This window comes from Lissotriton vulgaris, chromosome 1_1 (genome assembly GCF_964263255.1).
Source record: "Lissotriton vulgaris chromosome 1_1, aLisVul1.2, whole genome shotgun sequence".
Taxonomy (NCBI): domain Eukaryota; kingdom Metazoa; phylum Chordata; class Amphibia; order Caudata; family Salamandridae; genus Lissotriton; species Lissotriton vulgaris.
The window spans coordinates 1,773,907,415-1,773,929,494 of record NC_141685.1 but is presented as its reverse complement, the minus strand read 5'-3'; positions in this window follow the sequence as shown (position 1 = coordinate 1,773,929,494).

Below are 22,080 nucleotides of genomic sequence, written 5' to 3'. Positions count from 1 at the left end.
GTTTGATCTGTCATCTTTTACCTGGAAGTAGAACATCCCTCACCACTGAACCCTGGAGGTAAGATCAAAAGAGTGATAATGTTTGTATTTTATGAAGAGTCAAATTCGGCACAAAACGAACTCGTTGCTCTTTTATGGAGGTAGGGATTTGACATTGAGCTTAAAGTTTAGACATGTAGGAAAGCTTAGACTATAAATTCGCTCCTGGTTCGATAAATGCTGCTTATTACAGATGAGAGGAAAGGATTGGTGCAGTGCTTAATTTGAGCCGGTGGTTACCGTTGGGGCACACTGGCACTCATTTTTGGGGTGCAGGATGTATTTTTCCTCATCTAACATTGACCTTAAGATAAAGAGGAAAAACACACAAAGGTGAAAGAAGTAGGAGGAGAAATAGAGAAACCCGGCGCAAAGGGTGAAGGTGGAAACCTGCACAAGTGACATAAAGGAGTAGGGAGGTCGATTCAGGACTACCTACACTTGGTATTTGGCGAGTCGACGTTTAAAAGCACCGGCAAACGGCATCTGAGCGGAGCGTTGGGCGCCTGCACTAATTCCATTACAAAATAACGGTGCGTAATGTGAGCAAGTGGGTGCCGCCTCCCCACAGCACTTATTTATGGAAACCTGCGCCTATTTTTCCTGATCGGATATTTCTCGGTTGCAAGAGAGCAAAAATAAGCACAAATATTGGAAAGTAAAAAGAAAAGAAAGAAGTAAAACCCACAACAAAGAGGGAATGCAGGAGTTCTGAGTGAGGTCAAGGTGCAGAGAGTGTCTGGAGTGGATTAAAGACTCAAGGCATCTTCAGAGGCGTAGCTGGAGCTTGTGGTGCCCGGGGCTATCCCTCAGGTTGCCGCCCTGTGGGGGTGGGGGGGGGGGGAAGGGGTGCTGGGGAAAAAGGACGGCGATCACATGAAAGAGGTCTGAGAGACACGTAGTATCGCCGCTAATAGTTACCTCGATCAAACATGCAAGTTACATGCACATACATGACACGGTCCAAGGCTACACAGTTGAATACACCGGTGACCGGCAGTGCAAAGGAGAACACACAGACTGCATAATCTATCTAGGGACTCAGAAAAACTGCATATGACATCCATCGGAGAACTGCATGTACAATTACCGGGTAATCCCCAGCACAATGCAACCATGCAGATAAATGACACTGCTCGGGGATCCATCATCTACAGCTGACATTAAATGACCAAACATCATGGCCCCCCATGAAAGCAGTGGGGGGCATGCACAAACGTGATGTGCTCTGACTTGAGGTACAATAATGCAAGAACAAACTCAGAACAGCATGAACTACTGAGGGTAGGTGGGGGTGGGGTGGTACACATATAGCCTGGCCTTAGAACAGAGTTACACCAGTCTCAACAGTCAGACCCACACCATTGCAGCCAGAGAGTTCCTGCCAAACTCCTAGTGCCTACTGCTTGGTGCCGATCTAAGTTGGAGTGTGTGCAACAGCTAAGTTCAATTCAAGTCAAGGGAGATTTCTAAGATCTGACTATCTTGTCACCAACCTAGCACCAGCCTACATTAATTGAGAGTCGCACTGGTGGCAACCCCACAGCAGAAAGCCACTATAGAAACAACAAAGTACGACCCTGCAGGGTTACAGCATCACCATCCACCAAAGCTTCCAGGCCTTTCAACAGTGCCAGCTTCTTAACTGATGTGTTCTAATTCCTTGAGAATCCCAGTCCCCACCAACTTGCCTTACCAGCACCGCCTCATTGCTACAGGACCTCAGCAGTGTGGCCTTACCACAGAAGGGCCTTATCAGTGTTGAGGTACGCATGATCTTCCTCCACTAATGCCTTATCAGTGCTTTCAGATTCCAGGAAGTATTAGCTTTCCCCAACAATGCATTATCAATGCCACAATAAATGCCTTGCTACTAAAATCTCCGCACTGTTGCTTCCCCCAAATTTTCAGATTTTACACTCATGACAGTGACATGTAACATATAAATTAAAGGATGTTTGTGGGATTACTGATCCATATCATGGTAAATATCGAAAATTCATTAATGGTAAATAAACTAGAAAATAGCATCCTGGGACCCATGTCCATGGATGCTTGCATCCTTTCAGGCGCCAACCATCACGTGTGGTATTGAGGGGCAAAACTGCCATTTGCCTAATTTTCAACACGCTTGCCAGGTGGATTTACCTGTCTGCTCCTCTCCTTTCTTTCCTGTCTTCAGACATTCTAAACAAACAACTGTGGAGATACCTGTGATGCACTGTAGAAGTTCCTCTTGGGCTGGCTCTGGTCCTCCACTGGACCCTGGGACGGACCTACAAGCAACCACAACAAACGCTGTACGTCAGGGCATTAATAATCACAGAGAAATTCAAAGCCTGCTGTACAAATACAGATCCTTGCAAGCCTCCGTTCGATTGCCTGCACCATACGAAGGGGAGGGCTCGTTGACTGGATCTCTGAGCCGAGAGAGCTCATTAGCTGATTGGAGTCTTTCCCCTCTGATCTCGGTCTAGTCGCGCACCACACCACCACCACTACGCTAGGTGGTGATGCGTGTGCTGCAGGAAGTAGTTGCAAACAGGGGAGCTTGCACTTCAAATGGGGCCATGTGCGCGGCACTGGTGGCCCGTTGTGGCAGCCTTTATAATTTATTTGGGGACACTGACACTACTGTAATTACTGACAGTAGTGACAGTGAGTATGCCCAAATAAATTATAAAGAGCTCTGCAACGGGCCACGAGGGCTGCGCGGCCACTGCCCCCAAAATAGTGCCGCCTGGGGCCAACCGCCCCTCCCCAGGTACACCAGTGGTAGCATCAGCACAAGCTCTTCCCATCACAGGACAGTATAAAGAAAGCAACTGCAGTGCAAGCTTCACTGCCTCACACAACAGGGAAAGGATGGCAGTTGCAAAGCAAGCTTCCCTCTTTCAGTTGTACAAACTTTCATCGCCCACAGAACATGTACACTTAAGGTGTGAGTGGTATGTAGCTTAAAGACATATTTCTAGAACAAGTGCTAAACCTGCCAACTCACACGGTCCCACCGTTTGACACACAATATTGGCTAGCATCACACTGTCTCCTGGTGAGGAGCTATTATCACACGTTGGCTGGGAAAACTAGCTGGAAACCACCGTAAATAGTGTTTTTCAGCTCATTTTTGGAGGCTTTGAACTTGCAACATCAATAAAGGAGCGTGAAAACACCCCAGACCAAAAGCACCAAGAAACCTGGGCTTGTGATCCCCTCTTCTGCCTAGGTTACCTGAATTATAGTATACCAGCTTCAAAAGGGGGAAGAGGGCGGCCCAAGGGAGGCCTAACTGTTTGGGTTAGACAGGATCTGCACATTAATATAAAAATGCTGGACGTGGGAAATATTGATCTGCAAGCACTAAGAATCTCCGTTGCTAAGGGTCAACCAATAGATTTATACAATGTTTACGTGAGAGGTGACAAAGTAACTAATCTATCCACTATTGAGCTGTTGTCTGATGCCATGGAGGCCAATTCCCAGGAAAATGTAAAGATAATTGTCGGGGACCTAAACTGGACTTTTGAACCCTTGGACTATACAAATGACCTCATGGAGAGTGAAGAGGACAATCTCTGGGGAGTACCATCTCTAAGCTTAAAACCTGTGAAACGATGGACAAAAGAGATTTTATTATTAAACGGAATTTGTATGGAACATGGTTTAAGAGCACTGAATGGGAGGACACTTGGGGATAAGGAGGGCTGCTACACTTTTGACAATGGTATAATAGGAGTCGAATTGATTATATATTGTGTAGTCTCCAGCTGTGGAATGGGGTCGTTGATATGGCTGTTAGGCCCCGGGTTGAAAGTGACCACAACCCCCTATGTGTGGCCCATAGGTGGTGGAATACTGGTTCAGGAAACCCTATTGAGACACAAGATGAGACCCCTCTAATAAGTAACGATGAGCGAAGGTTAAAATGGCCCAAGGTACTAGCAAACGAGGCCACTATGATATACATTAATAATGAGGTTGATCGTGCAATTTCCGCGATTGAAGCAGCAGTTCCAGTGGTTCCAGGGGACAGTGGCATCACTGAAATCCACAATAAGTTATTCTCCCTTTTAAGACCATGTTTTTTCATCAAAAAAAGGAAAGGGAAGAAAGCTAAGGAAGTGGGCAGGTGGATTGATAACCACTGTAGAACAGCACGACTAGACCTGGGACATGCCATAAGGAATAGGGACCGTGCTGCAGTGATAAAGAATAGGAAACTGTACAAACTAGCCATTTATCGCGCCAAAAAGAAATGGGACGAAGACCATTGGGCCGAATTAAAAGAAGCCTCTGATAACAAAGACTCAATGTTATTCTGGAAAATTATCAAGTGGGGTAGTGGAGTGGGCCCAGCAAAACCTGACAATAATGTACCAGTGGAAGCTTGGGTCGATTACTTCGGGCCACAGTATGCGGAAAGTAACAAACCCGTGGCAGCCGATAATATAATACCGGTTTATGCAACCGATGATTTATTCTCCCTTAGAGAAGCGGAAATTGCCATCTGTTCCGCGAAATGTGGGAGGGCGCCAGGTCCAGATGGTATTCCCCCTGATATTTTCAAACATGATGTGACTAGATGGGCGAGATACACCCTCCTTGTAGCAAATGCCCTAGCAAAGGGGGCAGTGGTCCCAGACATTTGGAAGGGTGCAACCATTATCCCCATCCACAAGAAGGGTGATCGCTCATTGCCTGCTAATTATAGGCCTATAAGTTTAATAGCCACTATACAGAAAGTTGTTGGGAGAATGGTAACAAACCAGCTAATGGACTGGGTAGAAGACAATAACGCCCTCTCCCCATACCAAGCGGGATTTAGGCGAGCAACTAGTACCATTTACCAGGTCTTCCGCTTCACCATATTGCGGTGGAAGACCGTTGTACTGGGAAGGGGCTGCCTGTATGTCGCGTTTGTCGACCTGCGGGCGGCGTTCGATCTAGTCCCCCGGTACAAGCTGTGGTCGGTTCTCCAAAAACTGGGGATTCCTGCAGATCTGCTAACATTAATCATGCGACTGCACGAATCCAACTTCGCTAGAGTCCAGTGGGGTGGAAGTAGGGAGACAACATCGGATTTCCCTGTGGAAAGGGGTGTTCGACAAGGCTGTTCCATGGCCCCTCTACTTTTCTCGTTATTTATTAACGGGATAGTCGAGAGAATGCTGAAGGCTAGTGTAGATGCCCCATCGCTAGCGGACACTAGGGTTCCGATCCTGATGTTCGCTGACGACACTCTTATTCTGTCTAAGACCCCCATGGGGCTGCAACGTGCATTAAGCATTTTCGATGCTTTTTGCATGGAGCACGGGCTAGAGGTAAATGTTGGAAAAACTAAACTAATGGCCTTCTCTACAGGACGTAGGAGTTATCCCAAGATAACCTTAAATAACAGTAGGCTAGATATAGTTAATGAATTCACGTACTTGGGAGTACAGATCGCAGAGGGCATTGGCTGGACGCATCATGTGGATAAAGTAGTCTTAAAGCACCAGCAGCTTTCAGGTGTTCTAAGGGGGGAACACCGTAAATCAAAAACAAAACCTATAAAACCCGCAATGACAGTGTATGATGCGAAGGTTTTGGGTGCCACTCTATATGGTGCGGAGCTACGGGCTTGGGATAGTCTGGTGGCTCTTCAGACTTCCGAGAACAAGTTCATGCGAGGGATTACAGGACTCCCACAGAGCACCCCCCTAATCCCACTGTTCCTGGAGTTAGGTAGACGTACGATTGTCGACAGAGCTCGATTGCGCCCAGTTCTTTACTGGAGACGCCTCTGGATGACTCCAGAAATAAGACAATACGCAGAGGGCTTTCTGTGGATAATTAGGGAAGATATCTTCCATAAGATAAAATGGTTAAAACATCTGAAGACCATGTTAGTAAATCTAGGGTTTTCGAATCTTTGGAACAACCCCGAGGGAGAAATCTTCCCTAGTAAAGAAGCCCTCAAAGAGCAATATTGGGATTGGGTGGGTGGTAAGATGCTGAATGACACGAGGGCAGACTCTATGTCTGGTCGTTTCCTGGAGACAAAAATTTTTCCTGTCCTAGAAAATTACTGGGATAACATCACGGTACCTATGGACAGGAAACTTGTCTTTCAGTTAAGGTCAGGATCTATTCCCCTTAAGAAATTGACATCTGGCTGGCACAGACCCACCAACAACTTATGTCCAGCTTGTGAAAATGCAGAGGAGAGCATAGGCCATTTTCTCTTCGTATGTCAAGCCTACGTAAATCCGAGGAGAAAATGGCTCTCGCCGGTATGTAAAAACCTGGGTACACAAGACAGTGTAGTGGCCTTAAGAATCCTACGCACAACAAACCAGGATTCGATAGTTATAGAGGTAGCCAAATACATGGGTTGGGCTTGGGCGATTAGACGACGGTCCTTGGGGGGTGGCAGGTAATCAGGTATTCTTTCTAACAAAGTTTTATGCAATATTATGGGTATAAAAAGTTCTTATGAGTAAATGTAGTATGAGCTGTATTCTATGTTTAATGAATTTTTATTCTGTACTATGTATTTTTGTGTAACTGTTTTGATTTTATGTGCTTTTATGAGAATTGTCTCGAATAAAGCTTATACAAACAAACATAAGCACCAATATCAACATTTTTTTGGGGGGGAAGGGGGTTGCGTGCAGGGTGGGTTAAAAATTGCCTTGTAGGTATTTATCGGCAGGAGTCCCCTTCAAGGCCCTGCCCCCTATTCACACAGTAAGATTGATCTGCAAGTTGGCAAGTATGGAGTGCTTAACTCACTCAGAGGAGTATAGGAGGATGAGTGAGTGAATGTGCGAGTTCTCACGCCATTCTCATTTAGGTGCTCCACGTCAGCATTCTGAAAATCCTGTTGCCATCACTCAGAGACCCAGTGTTTGTTTTAGTTCCTTTGTTTTCCTCGTATTGAGAAATTGCAGTATACTGGCAGGGCAGCGTTATTTGCAGCAGCCTCACCATGACACAGCCTAAGTATGACAGACACTCAGGTGCCAACCTCGTTAAAAAGGTTTTAGATTGTGCACATCAGGCTCTGTGTAGTCCCATTCTCTGCGCTGCACCTGTACAAAGTGTTAAGGCCGGCTAGTGGTCGTATGTGTAATAATGACGTGTGGCTCTCGTTGTCGCTGTGCCAAGGATGCTGCCCTGAGTGCTTCAGGAGGAGATGGGAGTGGGGAGTGCTGAATCGGCCTCGTAGTCAGTATGTCATGGGGCCTGGGGCAAGAAAGGGACTGACCCCCTTCCCAAGCTGTTTGAATGAAAAAAAATACAGGAATAACCATGATGCAGAGGGCTCCTCGGGTCTCTGGGCCCCAGGCACTACCGGGAGCTACGCCCCTCGGCTCAATGAGCACGAAAAGGGCATTTTCGAAGACAGCCACTCTGGCGCGATGAATTTAGTGGTGTCCAAAATTTGTCCAGGATGGTTGGATCCTTGGTCATTTTTCTCGAAGTTCCCATAAAAAAGTTTAGCCACATGTAATCTAAAATAAAATATTTGCAAAGCCAGTGGTCATCTGACATGCATCCTGCTCTCTTGGACACCCTGATAGAGTAAGAAGGGACAAAACGTGGTAGGACCTGCAAAATGATGTTTAATGGGCGCCCAAATGAGGCCCACTTCAAACACGGACCACCGCAGGCACCATCGGCCAGTATCGTGTGCATGAGGTGAGGTGCCTTAACCCACCCCACCCATCAGGATGCAGAGCTGCCTGCAGCGGAAAGGCACCTGAAATCAAACACAGAAATGGAAAATATAGGTGTGTATGCCAAATAAGAACACGCCCCCATGTTTCCATGACATGATGCGGGCAGAGCACATCTCCCTTAACACCCTTAACACAAATCCAGGCCGTTGCATTGTCAGCACAAGAGCACATCTCTGCACCCTTCACTTTAGGGGGTGTCAGAACACATCCATCTTGCTCTCCCTACACCCAGGTCATGCAGCAGTACGGACCAAATCAACCTTGTCCCACCTAAGCTGCATTCCCTGGCGTGTCCACCTCACCCTTCTGTACGGCAGTGCCACAAAACGCCCCCGTATATTTCCCTTCACTCTAATGCCTGCAGTTCCAATCCACGCATCCTTCCTTGCTCCCCCTTGATGCCAAATCACGCAGTACCAAATATATCCGATCCCCTCTATGACAGCGCGAGCAGTGCCAAGACAGGCCGCTGCCTTTCTGCCTTCGCCCCCAAGACACGACGTGACAGAGAAAACACAGTAACTTTATCTGCATCCCCCGACGCCTGCATTGCAGAACAGCTCTTGTTCTCACTACCCACAGTGCAGACAGAGCAAGAGATCTCACATTTTATTTTCCCTCTACAGTACTGCGGTGGAAGCAGTGCAAGATCAGAGGCCCCTGCTTTTCCTTCGGCTGATGTATCCGGTTTTCTGTCTCCTCCCTTGCTCGCCTTCACACTGAGTCTGGTACAGTGTGAGGCGGGGGCCTATCACCCTTTAAGGGCTATTGGATGGTGGCCGCGGCCGCAGGAGTAAAAAGAAGTGCGTTGCGCGGGTGAGAAGTGTGACTAAGGGTGATAGGCTGGCGCCTCACACTGCACCCCTTAATCACACTTCTTGTGCGCGCAAAACCAGGACACACTTCTTTTTACTCCCACGGCCGCCATTCAATAGACCAATACCGATACTACTACAGAAGGGACACCAGTGTAACGCGGCCGCCTCCAAAACAGTGCCGCCTGGGGCGGACTGCCCCCCCTAGCTACGCCACAGGGCATCTTGGGGTTTACGGCGACGCAGCCTCGGTATTGCAAGGGCAAGCTCGTAATTACGCTGACCTCGGGTCCCTGAGCATAGACTCTGGCACCTCACCCATTCTTTGACAAATTAAGCACTGGCCCGCCTTGGCGATGCTGTATGAAAATTAGAACATGAGTGATCATGTAAAACATTTCCTATAATATTTCATCCTGGCATGTTAGGGAGCACCACACATCTGTTTAAAAGCTGTGTCGTCCTAAAATCGCTGTCTCTTCAAAGTAAAAATGTGACTGCATGCGGAACAATACGTAAAAGTCTTCTAAAACATGTCGGAGCCATGAAAATCTTTAACAGCTCAATATTTCAAACTCTATTATAAATCACTTAAAAACACAAAATGCATAACATATACAGTAGGGAGAGAGCACTTCAATCAGAGAATCAATGCACAGACCCCTATACGATTGGATTACTGGTGATAATTTGTGGTAACTTTTAAAGCAATGCACAGAACACAGGAAAAAAAAGAGGTATGAAGTGGACTTTCTTACGCTTTCAATTACTTCCTTGTGAAGGATCGGCCATGACAGTCACTAAACCACACATGCCAATAAGTGAGTGATTCATCACAGAGGGAACATGCTAATCAGATAGCAGTCCATCAAAATGATGAAAAGCATTCACTCTTCAATTAGTTCAACAGCCGGTGAAGAGAGCACCCGTGCTGCTTTGAGAGGACAGCGCAAATATTTGTACAAATCATTAACATCACTGGTCTCCATGGAGGAGACAGTGTATGGGCACACACATTAGTAGCAACTGACCTGCACACTGTTTGTTAGATTCCATGCACTTTTTACTCACAGGAAGACACTGAGGCTGGCCTGTTCTGTTCGAGTCATTAGGATAGTAAGGAACAGGAGGTCCCGGGATCATCTGTATGTGTGCATGTATGTATGTATGGTTGTATGTATATGGATCAGTACAAGGTCAAAAACAAGCATAAAATGAAAGAGTGATAGGAGATGTCGCGTGGTTGTGGACTGTTAATGTATTGAGATGTAGTGTTCTTTAAAGAGGTAAATCTTCAACTCTTTCCTAAATTGCAGCAGTGTTGGGGTGATCCTGATGGAGACAGGGATGGATATCCTGGGTGCATAGATGGACAGGACCTGCTGCCTTGCTTTTACAGTTTTTACCCTCCTTAGTCTGCAGGCTGATGGTGTCCTGGCTGTAGGTGTGGAGAGGGCCACCAGAGATGGAGAGAACGTCCGGAAGATAAGCAGGAGTATTACTTGTGATGGCTGACTAAATGATGCACCTGGCGTGGTCCGGCAAAAGGAGTCAATTGATTTCCATCAGGATAGTGGGGATGTGATCATATTTCTTCTGCCCCTGGATGAATAATGCTTAGGCTGTCCGGTTTTAGGTTTAAACCTATAATAACAGATAAAACCCCACCAGAAGGGAAATAGCCCTCACTGGTGTAAACATATAAGCACTGAAAAAAAACCTGCGCAACCTCAAACTAAATGCCATTCAAAGAAAGAAAAAGGAGAGTGAAAGAGTCATTTGTATTCTTTCCTGAAGGGGTCAATATAATGTAACTTTGTTATAGAAGGTAGCAGTAAGAAAGACTTGATACATCAGCCCCTTTTTGTAGTAAGTCAGTATTGATAGTAGGTGAATTGCCAAATGCCCCAGGATTTAAACATTTAATGCTGCAAGGTATAGTGATAGGTATATGTGAAAAGAGTGTAGTCACAAAGCATCTGGGATACTGGTGAAAACATGACACCAGACTTTTGGAAAACATGTCACTTTGAATGTTGCTGCAAAAAGTTCTTACTGAGTTCAACAAAGATTGGAGTGATTTTTTTGTATTTGCAGTGATTCAGCTACGTATATGATAAAGTTGTGTGATGACCTGTCAAAATCGATACCTGAGCTAAAGTGCTTCCCTGTAAGAGATTCTTGCCACTTGTCTGAAAGCATCTTTACAATCTTCAGAGTTAATGAAGAATGAGATTGACTTTTTAGTCCATTCTGGTGCACTGTTTTGTTATGCAAGGAAACTAAAACGCGAATATTACTCATTTTGGGCCCGATGTAGGTAATCCCAGATTACCGATTCTTAAATACCGAATCATACCGATTCGGTATTTAAGAACTGGCAATCGGGATGTAAGTAATTTTACCGATTTAATTACCGAATCGGTATGATTCGGTAATTACCGAATCAGTATTTACGGATTCGGATTCGGATTCGGTAGGAGGCCCATAGGAATAAATGTCAATTACCGAATCAGTAAATACAGATTCGGTAATTGGGGGAAAAATAAAAGGGTGGCAGGGTGTCACTTTGACACCCTGTTGCACCCCTTATTTGTGCATGGGTGCACATGTTGCAGACAACATGGCACTGTTTTAAAAGCAAAGAAAATGCTTTTTAATGGGTTTTCATTATTTACCACCAACTTCAGGTTGGTGGTAAATAACAAATTCTTAAACCCCTGTAGCTCTGATTACAGTGCTACCTACATGTCAAAATACAGATTCGGTAATTTCACCGATTCGGTATTTTACCGAATTGGTAAAATTACCGAATCTGTATTTTAACAAGCCCCTACGTCTCAAACTTCAAATACCGGTCGGTAACGGCCGAAATCGGCCTTTACCGACCGGTATTTGCCTTCCTACATCTGGCCCTTTGTGCTTTGTCTGGCATCAACAAAAGAGTCATCCCAACTGTGTCACTTAGCTGGTAGCTATCAGTCCTAGAGGCCATGAATGCTATATTATCCATGTGGAAAGCGTTTACAGAACTTTTGCTGAGTGATAATACCAAAGACAAGATATGTGAGGATCTTTGGTAACATATTGATAGTGAGTTGAAAAAAGTACACTCTACTGCATTCTTAGATTTTTACAGGAAAGCATGACTGCTGTAGTGGACATAATAAAAAACATAGAGTCTGAAAACACCGTTGTCTACCAAGTGTTCAGCATAATTGGTGTAGATGTGAAACATCTCCTTGAGAGTAGGCTGGGTGACACTTTTAGTGACTTTGGCACTCCAACATATTCCATGTTAGAGTGCTTGCCACTTGGTAAGCAAAGAAATGTTGAGGAGCAATTCAGGAACTTTTATTTTACAATGTATGACAAATAGTCCTTCACCAACTATGGCATTTGAAGTCAGTAAAGCCTCACTGTGGTACTCTGCACAAGTTATAGATCCCTTCCATAAAGGGATATTTTCTCCAGAGTTTCAAAAGTTCTGCCTCATTTGTGACTGCTTCAATAACTCTGAGGGTATATGCCCCCAGTTCAAAGCATATGTTACAGAACCTGTTGCAGAGAATCACAATCTTCAGGTGCACCAGTATTGGCATGGAAAGCTATGTCAGTGGCCAGAGTTAGCAAATTGCATACTGGCTATTTTGGTGTTGCCTGTCTCAAGTGCCAATGTTTAGAGGGCCTTTTCACAGATAAAGTCTACATGGGAAGGAAAGAGCGAGCATGCATGACCAAAGACTCACTGAAGAAGCATTGTAAGGCTACTACAATAAGTATGATTTGTCAAAATGTATTTGGACCTCATTTACACTGTACATACACTGTCTATATACCATACGCCATCAGTGCAGAAAACAAGCAATAATAAAAGCAAAATGTTCCATTTCATTTTAATGGCGCAAAAATGTGTAACCACTGATATCCACTTTTTTTTTTATGGTATTGATATCACTTGAAAACACTGAAAACCCCCCACCAGAATTGACCAAAAATAGAAACTGAAAACATGAAAGCCTAATCATGCTGCAGTGTGTAGGGTGCCCTTAAGGGCTGTTAGTGTGGATTTGGGGAGACCATAGAGCAGATACAAGAATACACAGGCTTGAACAGCAGTTCTGAAGTAGCTTACTGGAAGAAATGGTTTAGCTGTCATTAGAAAAAAGAACTGGTACCAGGCCTTTTTTGTTTTGTCGTTAATGTTTTTCCTGGGGGTGAGATATGGGCTTGTTGTGAATCCAAGTGACTTAGTTGAAAGTTGGGGTTCAAAGCCAACAAGATTCATGCCACTGAGCTAGATTTGTACTGTTTCATGTTTGTTGCTCTTGGCAAATAAAATCAATTCTGTCTTGACCACAGGTAGGAGCTAGACATCCAGGTCTGAATGATGTGCAGGCAGTGTTTGAGGCACTGGATGTCTGATGCAGAGTATACTTTTAAGTTGAGTTGTGTATCATTGGCATATTGGTGAGTCTGTAGTATCCTGCATATTTATTGTAAGGTGTTCTGACTTCCCCGCTCAGCCAGTGCCTGTGCTCTGACTCCTTGGAATGTTGGAGACTGATGATGCCTCGGAATGTTGGGACTGTGAGAGGCAGTTTGACAGTTGATCATGGGCTGAGCAGCTGACAGGCAGCTCCTGGTGGGGCTCTGATCTACCACATAACTACATAATGTCCTGTACCTTACTACATGTTATCTTCATGGAATAAAGCATCTTGAAATACACCTTCCTGAGTGGACCTTCATCACTACATATTTTGGTGACGAGGTGACGAAGAACCTTCTGCTACAAGCAAATCTCAGGTACCTGACTTACAAGTGGACCTGGAGATGGCGCAACGTACAGAAACTACAGTGGGAACAACCACAATTTTAAAATGAAGAGGTATCCACAGGAAAGAATCAACAGGAGTGTTTTACACAGAAAAATATCTACATCATCAAAGAAGAAACAAGTCTCTCTCAAGAAACTACGACTACTAAGAAACGAAAAGAAGACATCAAGAAACAAGTAAGCATTAAGCACTACGCCTTTAAGCCTCACCAGTGGCCTCACCACCAGCCAACCCTAGCCCAGGCATGTTGTGCTCATCCTTGTTACTCATGTTGGACTTTGGCGTTACATCCACAGCCTGTGCTACCAGCACTCCAACCTCACAGTGATCCTGTCATCAAGTCCTTCACAAGAGTGATGTGGCTCAGTGGAGTGATGTGGCTCACTGATTAGAGGCGGCAGACCCGTAAGCAGAGAACAGCCCGGGACCAGGGTTCAATTCCCGACGCGGCAGGGTGGTGGACCAGGGTCAAAACGGACTCGATAATTCTTGCCTCGGTGCCTACTCTAACCAGGGAACACACTCGGCAACTCTGGGCATTAGCTTGCCTCATCTCCACAACGGCCCCCCACATACGCCGGGGAGGCCTGGTTTCACCTTGGAGATACCCAGAAAGGGACCATGTCACAGGGAAAACCAGGATGGGTTCCCCAGCGGTCTTCAGTGCCAGGATATTCCATGGAGTCACAGTGCGCTTGACAAGTACACCCACATTTACAATGTGGCTGTACTACATGTATGGGAATTATGTTTTTTTTTCCCACACATTTCTTCATCAAGTGGCACAATGCAAAGGTATCCTGGCTGCATTAAAGTTTACTGCTCACACTTTGCTCAATTCTACACTCATTTTGCCTCAGGGAGTTCAACTACAGTGCCACGCCTCGTGAAATTGCACAGCTGCTTTTTACAAGAAGTCGATCTGGAGGCACAGTGCACAAATGCTGCTGACCCTTCGCCTGGCATCTCTGTGAATTTGTGCTGTTTATTATGTGCCTGCATAGTGTCTTGTTCAGTGTCTGTTCAGATCGCAACCACCCTGCATGGAGATTTGGTTCCTGTTCTAATGGTCAAACTGTGGTGAGTGTTATTTCTCCTCACCATTTGTTGCACACTGCTGGCACAATGGCAGTTAAAAACGGTCATTTTCTAATTTGAACTCACCTCAAACTACAAGCCGTGCGGCCATGGCCGTAGGAAGTGTGGGGGATATATCCCCCCCAGATTTTGGAGTGGGGGGACACGGGGGACAAAAGAATTTCCCCTTTTCCTTTAAATCATTTGTTAATGTTAATGTTAATGTTATATGAGCTTGTATAGCGCGCAGCTGCCCCAGCCAAGGGGCGTCCCGGCGCTTGCTGTATGAAGAGTGGACAGATGGTAGGATCGGGGAGGTAGGAATGGAGAAAGAAAGTTTAGCAGAAGAGGTGTGTTTTTATTGCTTTCCTAAAGGTCTGCAGATCTTGTATCCCTCGGATCGGATCCGGGAGGTCATTCCAGAGTTTGGCGGCCAAGTATTTGAAGGATGTGATCCTTTGGTAGCCGATGTCGCATTCCATGATTGGCTCTGCCAAGCATTAGATACTGTTCTTCCTCTTAAAGCAACTTCAAACATAAGGAGTGGCCCCAAGTCCTCTTGGTACACCCCTGAATTGGGATGTATGAGAAAGAAATTTAAAAAACTGGAGCGGGAATGGCAGAAGAACTGGGCGGCTAACAACAAAGATAACTATCGTGAAGCGATGAGAGCATACAAGGCGGCCCGCAATTTGACCAAAGCCGCCCATTTTGAGGAAAGAATAAGAATGGCAGGTAACTGTTCTAGAGAAACATATCAGATCCTTAAAGAGCTTCTCACTGTCCCCACTCCCCCGGTAACCCAAGAGGTTAACTCTGACAAATGCAATCTACTGGCTCAGTTTTTTGACATCAAAATACAGAACATCTTAGCCAGTCTTCCTCCGAGTACCGGGAGGATTGACAAAGCAGTCCTGGAGGCCGCTTCGGATGAGAAGGTGTTTGACAGCTTCTCCCCCATTTAAAGGGAGGCCTTCTGTGTGGAGCTCTCAGCTCTGAAGAGTGGTTCCCCTTCGGACCCCATGCCCATTCGGATCCTCAAACAATTCACGAATATCATTGCAGGCCCAGCAATCGATCTTTTGAATGCCTCATTCACCTATGGCATAGTACCACCCAGCTGGAAGCAAGCCATTGTCAAGGCCCTTCTGAAAAAGCCAGGCCTTGACCCGGCTGATCTGGCTAACTACCGCCCTATCTCGCTCCTGCCTGGGCTGAATAAGATCGCCGAGAATTTTGCTAATCGCCAGCTTTCGCACTTCTTGGAATCCAACGATCTACTAGGTCGGACGCAGACGGGCTTTCGTCCTGGCCAGGGAACCGACTCGGCCCTGATCTCGATGGTGGAGGAAGGCAGATGCATCTTGGATTCGGGAGGATCCGCTGCGGTGGTCCTCCTGGATCTAAGCGCTGCATTTGACACGGTGGATCATAATATTCTGATCCACCGTTTGGGGAAGATTGGAGTGAGAGGATCTGCCCTTAAATGGCTCTCGTCGTACTTGAGTGACCGGACATATCAGGTTTGCGAAGGCAATTTCAGATCTTTGCCTACCCCCCTTCAGTGCGGAGTACCGCAGGGCTCTTCATTGAGCCCTACGTTCTTTAACGTCTATATGGCCCCACTGGAGGCGGTGGTTTCACCCTTCGGGGTGAAAATCGCAACCTATGCAGATGACACCCAACTGATCGTCTCGCTGTCCCTTTTGGAAAGCCAGGGGGAAAAGTTTGCATCTTGTTTAATTATTTTTTTTTTTTTTTTTTTTTTGGTGTAAGACATTTATTTTGAACAAATGATAGGGAAGATGTACACTGCGTCACGCCAACAACCCGGAGGCAGGCCGCTATCAGGAAGTTCATACAGAGATCATTGAGAGACAGACCGGAGTTCTGCATCCAGCCGGGCAAAACATACAGATGTAAGCATGAAACACAACAGAATTGTGAGCATACGCGGTACAACTTCAGCAAGTAAACGGTCTTACTTTTCTCATAGTGCTGTCGACATTTGAAAGATAGTGAAGATCAACGAGGCCGCCCCTAAGTAAGTAGCGGTTAATCCCCCGTCACAACTGCACGAGAAAAGGATGTGTCTGTCAGCACCATTTTTTCTCCCAACAAACCCCCCCAGCAAGCCGAACCAAACACTACAAACAGAGGTGCAAGTACATGGACAAAACATCCACACAACACTACAGTCCACAACAAGGTCATATGGGCCAGCCTCAGGACATGCAGGTGGAAGGCCAGCACAGTCAGGGCGAGAATGTAAGGATACCTGGTCCGGATAAGTACAGACTAGGGGAGTATGGGCGACGTGGGGGGGAGGGGGTTAGGGATAGAGGCTAGAACACAAGACTGCCAGTGGGGCGCGGGGTGGCCAGGGGCTCGACCCGAGTCAGCGTGGGCAGTAGTCGCACATCGTGCGTCCGGTCAGGGCTCGTCAGTGTAAGCGCGGGACTACGGGATCACCATACTCAACCTACGCAGTGCGCACCCTCAGCCCATGTCGTCTGAAACACTCGTATCACGTGAGGTACCTGGGGAGTCAGAGCTCTGGCGTGCTGTGGTCCACTGTATGAATGGGCCCCATATGTCAGAGGGTCTGGAAGCAGTGGGCATGGTCTCCCAATAGTGCGTTAATTGCGTGTGGCCGTAAGTCACGTCTCTGATCCAGCTCTCAAGCGAGGGGGGGGCTGGTCTGCCCCAGTGCAATGCGATCTGTCGCTTGGCATTTGCATCTTGTTTAATTAACATCATGTCATGGATGTCGGATTCCCGGCTTAAACTAAATGGGACTAAAACGGAGCTGATGCTCCTTGGCAACCTGTGTACGACACTTCCTAAATCCATGTGGCCGGCCAGTCTAGGTGCCCCCCCAGCTCCCAAAGAAGCAATAAAAAGTCTTGGGGTTTGGCTGGAACCTGAGCTGTCAATGAGTACTCAAGCTAAACGAGTGGCAGGGACCTGCTACGGACTGCTCCGGTCGGTGCGGAAGATCCTCCCGCTACTCCCTGAAAATTTCCGGAAACTACTGGTGCAAGGATTAGTTTTATCAAGGCTGGATTATAGCAATGCCCTATTCCTTGCTTCACCAGAATCCACTTTGAATGTGCTCCAAAGAGCTCAGAATGCAGGAACACGAATGCTCACTGGTACTGCCAAAAGATCCTCAGCCAAGCCTGCACTTAAGGCCTTGCATTGGCTTCCAATCCGAGCTCGCATAAAATTCAAATCCCTCTGCATTGTGTTTAAAGCTTTGCAAGGATCGGGCCCTTCAATTCTTAGGGACCTGGTTCGCCCTTATAAACCAACGCGAGCCCTTCGCTCGGATGATGGTAACTTTGTGGTGATACCCAGAGCAAAAAAGGTGAGGTCCGGCGGCCACCGGTTCTCCATTAATGCAGGCCAATTATGGAATGCTCTACCGCTGGCCCTGCGGAAAGAACCTAACCTAGCGAGATTCCGCAAAGCATTTAAGACTCACCTTTTCCCCCTGTAGGCTTTCTCTTCAGTTACATTTGGTGGTGGTCCTGTGTTTCGTTTTAGCGCTGGGACGCTCGAGGGCAGCCATGCGCTTTATAAATTCCTTTTCATTTCATTCATTCATTTCAGGGAACGGCCACCCATCCTGGATAGTTTAATACGGGGTACCGTTGCGAGATTTTGTCCTTCTGAACGTAGGGTACGTCGAGGGACATATGTTGACAAGAGTGGGCAGAGCATGGGGGGGAGTCCATCTTTAGGATTTTAAATGCTAAGCATAGCATTTGAAATGAATCCTTTTCTCCATTGGGAGCCAGTGGAGTTTGGTAAGAACATTAGCTACAGACGCGTGTCGGGGGATTCCTACCAGCGCCCTAGCGGCGGCGTTCTGGACTCGCTGGAGTCTAGCTTTTTCAGCTACATTCGCTCCTAACAAACGGGAGCTGGCGTAATCCAGCCTGGAGAGGATGGGAGCTTGGACTATCGTCTGACGGGTTTGGTTGTCAAAGAATCCTAGGATGGGTCTACGGTTCCGTAAAATGCCGAAGCAGGTTGCTGCCACTTTTTTAGTATGATGAGTAAATTTAAGGGCAGAGTCTACCCAGACTCCCAGGTTTTTGACACAATCCTTGGGTTCAGGTGGTTGTCCTAGGTTTACTGGCCACCAGTTGTTCCCCCAAGTGTTAGTCTTTTTTCCTACCACCAACACCTCGGTTTTGCCGGCGTTAAGCTGGAGGTAGTTTGCTGTCATCCATTCTGTGATGTCAACGAGGTGTGTTGGAATTTTTGGGTACTGAGACCACTTTCATCATTTAGTGCCACCACCAGCTGAGTGTCATCAGCGTAGGATACAAGGGACATTCCGTGTCTCCTGGCTACCTCTGCCAGGGGCTGTACATACACATTGAACAGGGTGGGGCTAAGAGCTGACCCTTGGGGTACGCCCTGTTCAATGGGGCATTCCCTGGAGAGGTGGGGGGGTGGAGACTCGGAAGGACCGACCAGATAGAAAGTCTCTAAACCAGTCGAGGGCTAGTCCTGATACCCCGACCTCTTTTAGCCTGAACAGCAGAACCTCGTGTGACACCGTGTCGAAGGCAGCACTGAGATCAAGTAGAATCAGTGCTGCCGTTCCACCAGAGTCTAAACTGGTGTGGAGGTGTTCTGTCACACTTAGTAGGGCTGTCTCAGTGCTGTGTCCAGCCCGGAAGCCATGTTGTGACCAGTCTAAGATGTTATTAGATGACAGGTATTTGGTCAGGATGGTGTTTACATGGGCTTCTGCTACCTTGGCTGGCCATGGGAGGAGGGATATTGGTCTAAAATTTTCGGGTTTGTTAGGATCCAGCGTAGGTTTTTTAATGATTGGTGATATCCAGGCTTGTTTCCATTTGGAGGGGATTATAGCAGTAGAGAAGGAATTGTTAATAATCTCTCGCAGAGGGCCCAGGACAATTGCGTCAGCTTCTCTGAAGGTTTCTGGTTTGAGAGGGTCTGCCGGTGAGCCAGACTTGATTTTACTGCAGATTTTAGTTAAGTCTTCTTGGCTCAGGGCTGGAATGTTAGCGAGGTTAGGTTTGTTGGGGTCATTCGATGGGATAAGGTCTGAGGTGGGGGGAAAGGTGCTGTAGATTTTACATGCCATTAGCGTGCAAAAGCGCTACATAATGGCCCTGTACTTGACCTGTGAACTCACCTGCCTGCAGTCAAAGAGCCTCGCCCTCTGCCCTTTGTTATGCTGCAGGAAGGCTCAGCGTCCTGGGAAGGGCAGAGAAGGAAAACAAACTCTGTCTCTTTTCCTTCATACCCCGGGAGAAGGCAAGGACAGTGTCAACTTCTCCTGTCCTGCCTCTGGCAGCTGTCCTCCCCTCTCTCTCTTTATTCCTCCATCTCTTTCTGTCTCTGTCTCCCTCCTCCTTAAGTTCTGATTTCAAGCGCTCTTTCGTACTCTCTCTTGCCACTCCTTTTCTTCGTTTCCCAGTGAAATGGATCCAAAATAGGCAGAACACTTTGGCTGGAAATGTCCTCATTTACTGACCGTTTTATTATTCCAAAGAAAAACCTCGGGATGGAGAGAAAAAAATAATTAAATACCGAAATAAAGCAATACAGAGTGGTCAGCAGACAGGCCGGATTGTTATTTACAGCCACACACATTAGCGCCACTTAACAGAGCTTGCCAGTGAAAGCGCTACTTTCTTTCTGTCTTCTTTCTTTGAACAACATTGTTTTCCCAGGGTAGGGGACCATTCCTAAAGGGACTGAAATACCTGGTTGATCGATGGAGTGGAAATGTTTAATATGATAATTTTCAACTGTTTTAATTATTTTAGCTTATAAAATGTGTACTGAGGCTCTGTGTCCGGGGATGCGGTCTTTTTTAAACCAAACTGCTTACATTTTTTAAAGGATATAAGCAATGGACATTGAAACAGGTCCCTTCCTCGTCCTGTAGCCATGTCCTGAATTTTTCAGGCAAAATCACTTACTGATTTCTGAATAATGAGTTTTAAACTGTTAAGGTAACCATGTTGCTCCTGAATACATTTCACATGATTTGCTTATTCGTGCATTCCTTATGAGTGTTATTCATTTTTTTCAGGCGGCATTTTACTGTTGTCTAGTGCATAATTTGAATTTAGTTGCAGCACAATTGAGTTGTAGCTGAAGGCAGTGCACGTTTCTCTCAGTGGGGCGGTATGGTGTTCAGTGTGGGAGAGGATGTGGCACTCTGGCCAGAGCTGCTGAATTTGGAACTGAAGCACCATTTTCAGCCTTTATGAACAGTCCACCAGACCACACTCCTGACAGAGCTCATTCCGAAGCTACACCTTAGAAGGCCCAATAGACCTTGGAAGCCCTGGTGTCTTAGCACCCACAGTTGGACCCCAACGGTGGCAAGTGTGAGTTAACATTAAAGGCCTGTCCACCACAATCCATACTGCAGTTCACCTCCAGTCTTGCGAGCAGGCATACAAAGAAGCACACCCTAGATCGACAGTGACACTGAGGTCACAAGATCCTTGAGGCCAGTCCACCGCACCCATTGGTTCCTCCATTGGCCTTTTTCAGCAGTAGTGGTGCAACTTACCAGGAGTTGGGAATGTAGGATTTGTATGCACACCAAACATAGGGGGTGATTATAATGGAGGTGGGACAGCCACGTCACCCCGTCAGTGGTGGTCCCACCGCCATCGGTGACTGCATCACCACCAACCATATTACAATGGTGGTTGGTTCCCTGGCGGTCGGAAAGACCAACCGCCACGCACCCGACTGGCTCCTTGAGCCCGCCAGTGCGGCGGAGGGGCTTGTGGTTCCTACAATGCTGGTGGTGCCTACCTGGCACCACAGTAGGGATTACGATACCCCTTACCGGCCAGCCTATCCATGGCGGTTCACCCGCCATGGAAAAGTTGGCAGAAAGAGACATTGGAGGCCTGTAGGGGGCCCCTTTCCCCCAGAGCAGACTTGGGACCAGGGGGACATCTAAGAAGCCCCCCCTACATATCACTGCACCATGTGGCAGGCGCCGCATTGTGCCTTTCACGTAGTGCAGTGATATATGTAACATGTCAGTTTTTACATTGCGGCAGATGATGCAGCCAGCAGCACCTGCTGCAATGTAAAAGATAGGCACTGCGCACACCATAGTGGTGGTCGCATTGTAATGCCTATCGTGGGGCCCCCACCTTGGAGGCCAGCAGTCCCATTCCCCGATTCAATAGCGGACGGACTGAAGTCCACCTGCCATCATAATCAGCCCCTAAGTTTGCAAACATCATGTTCTCTGCTTCATGCACAAACACTTGCAGCCTGCTTTCAGGCCGCTGGAGTTATGCAGCAATGGAGGCCAAAATTATGTTGCAATGTTGACTAAATGATGCAGCAATAAAAAGGCAACAGCGTAATGCAGTGCACTTTATGATACTTTATTATTTTGACATATTTATACATACTGACAGCCTCTGCAAAGCTTTTGCCTCATTAGTACCTGTGTAACATACAAATGCAGCAGTGGGAAAGGTGACCAGTCAACCTTTGCAAAGGGCCTACACTTCACAGCAACATAAATCACATTTATTTTAGTAATTTTTT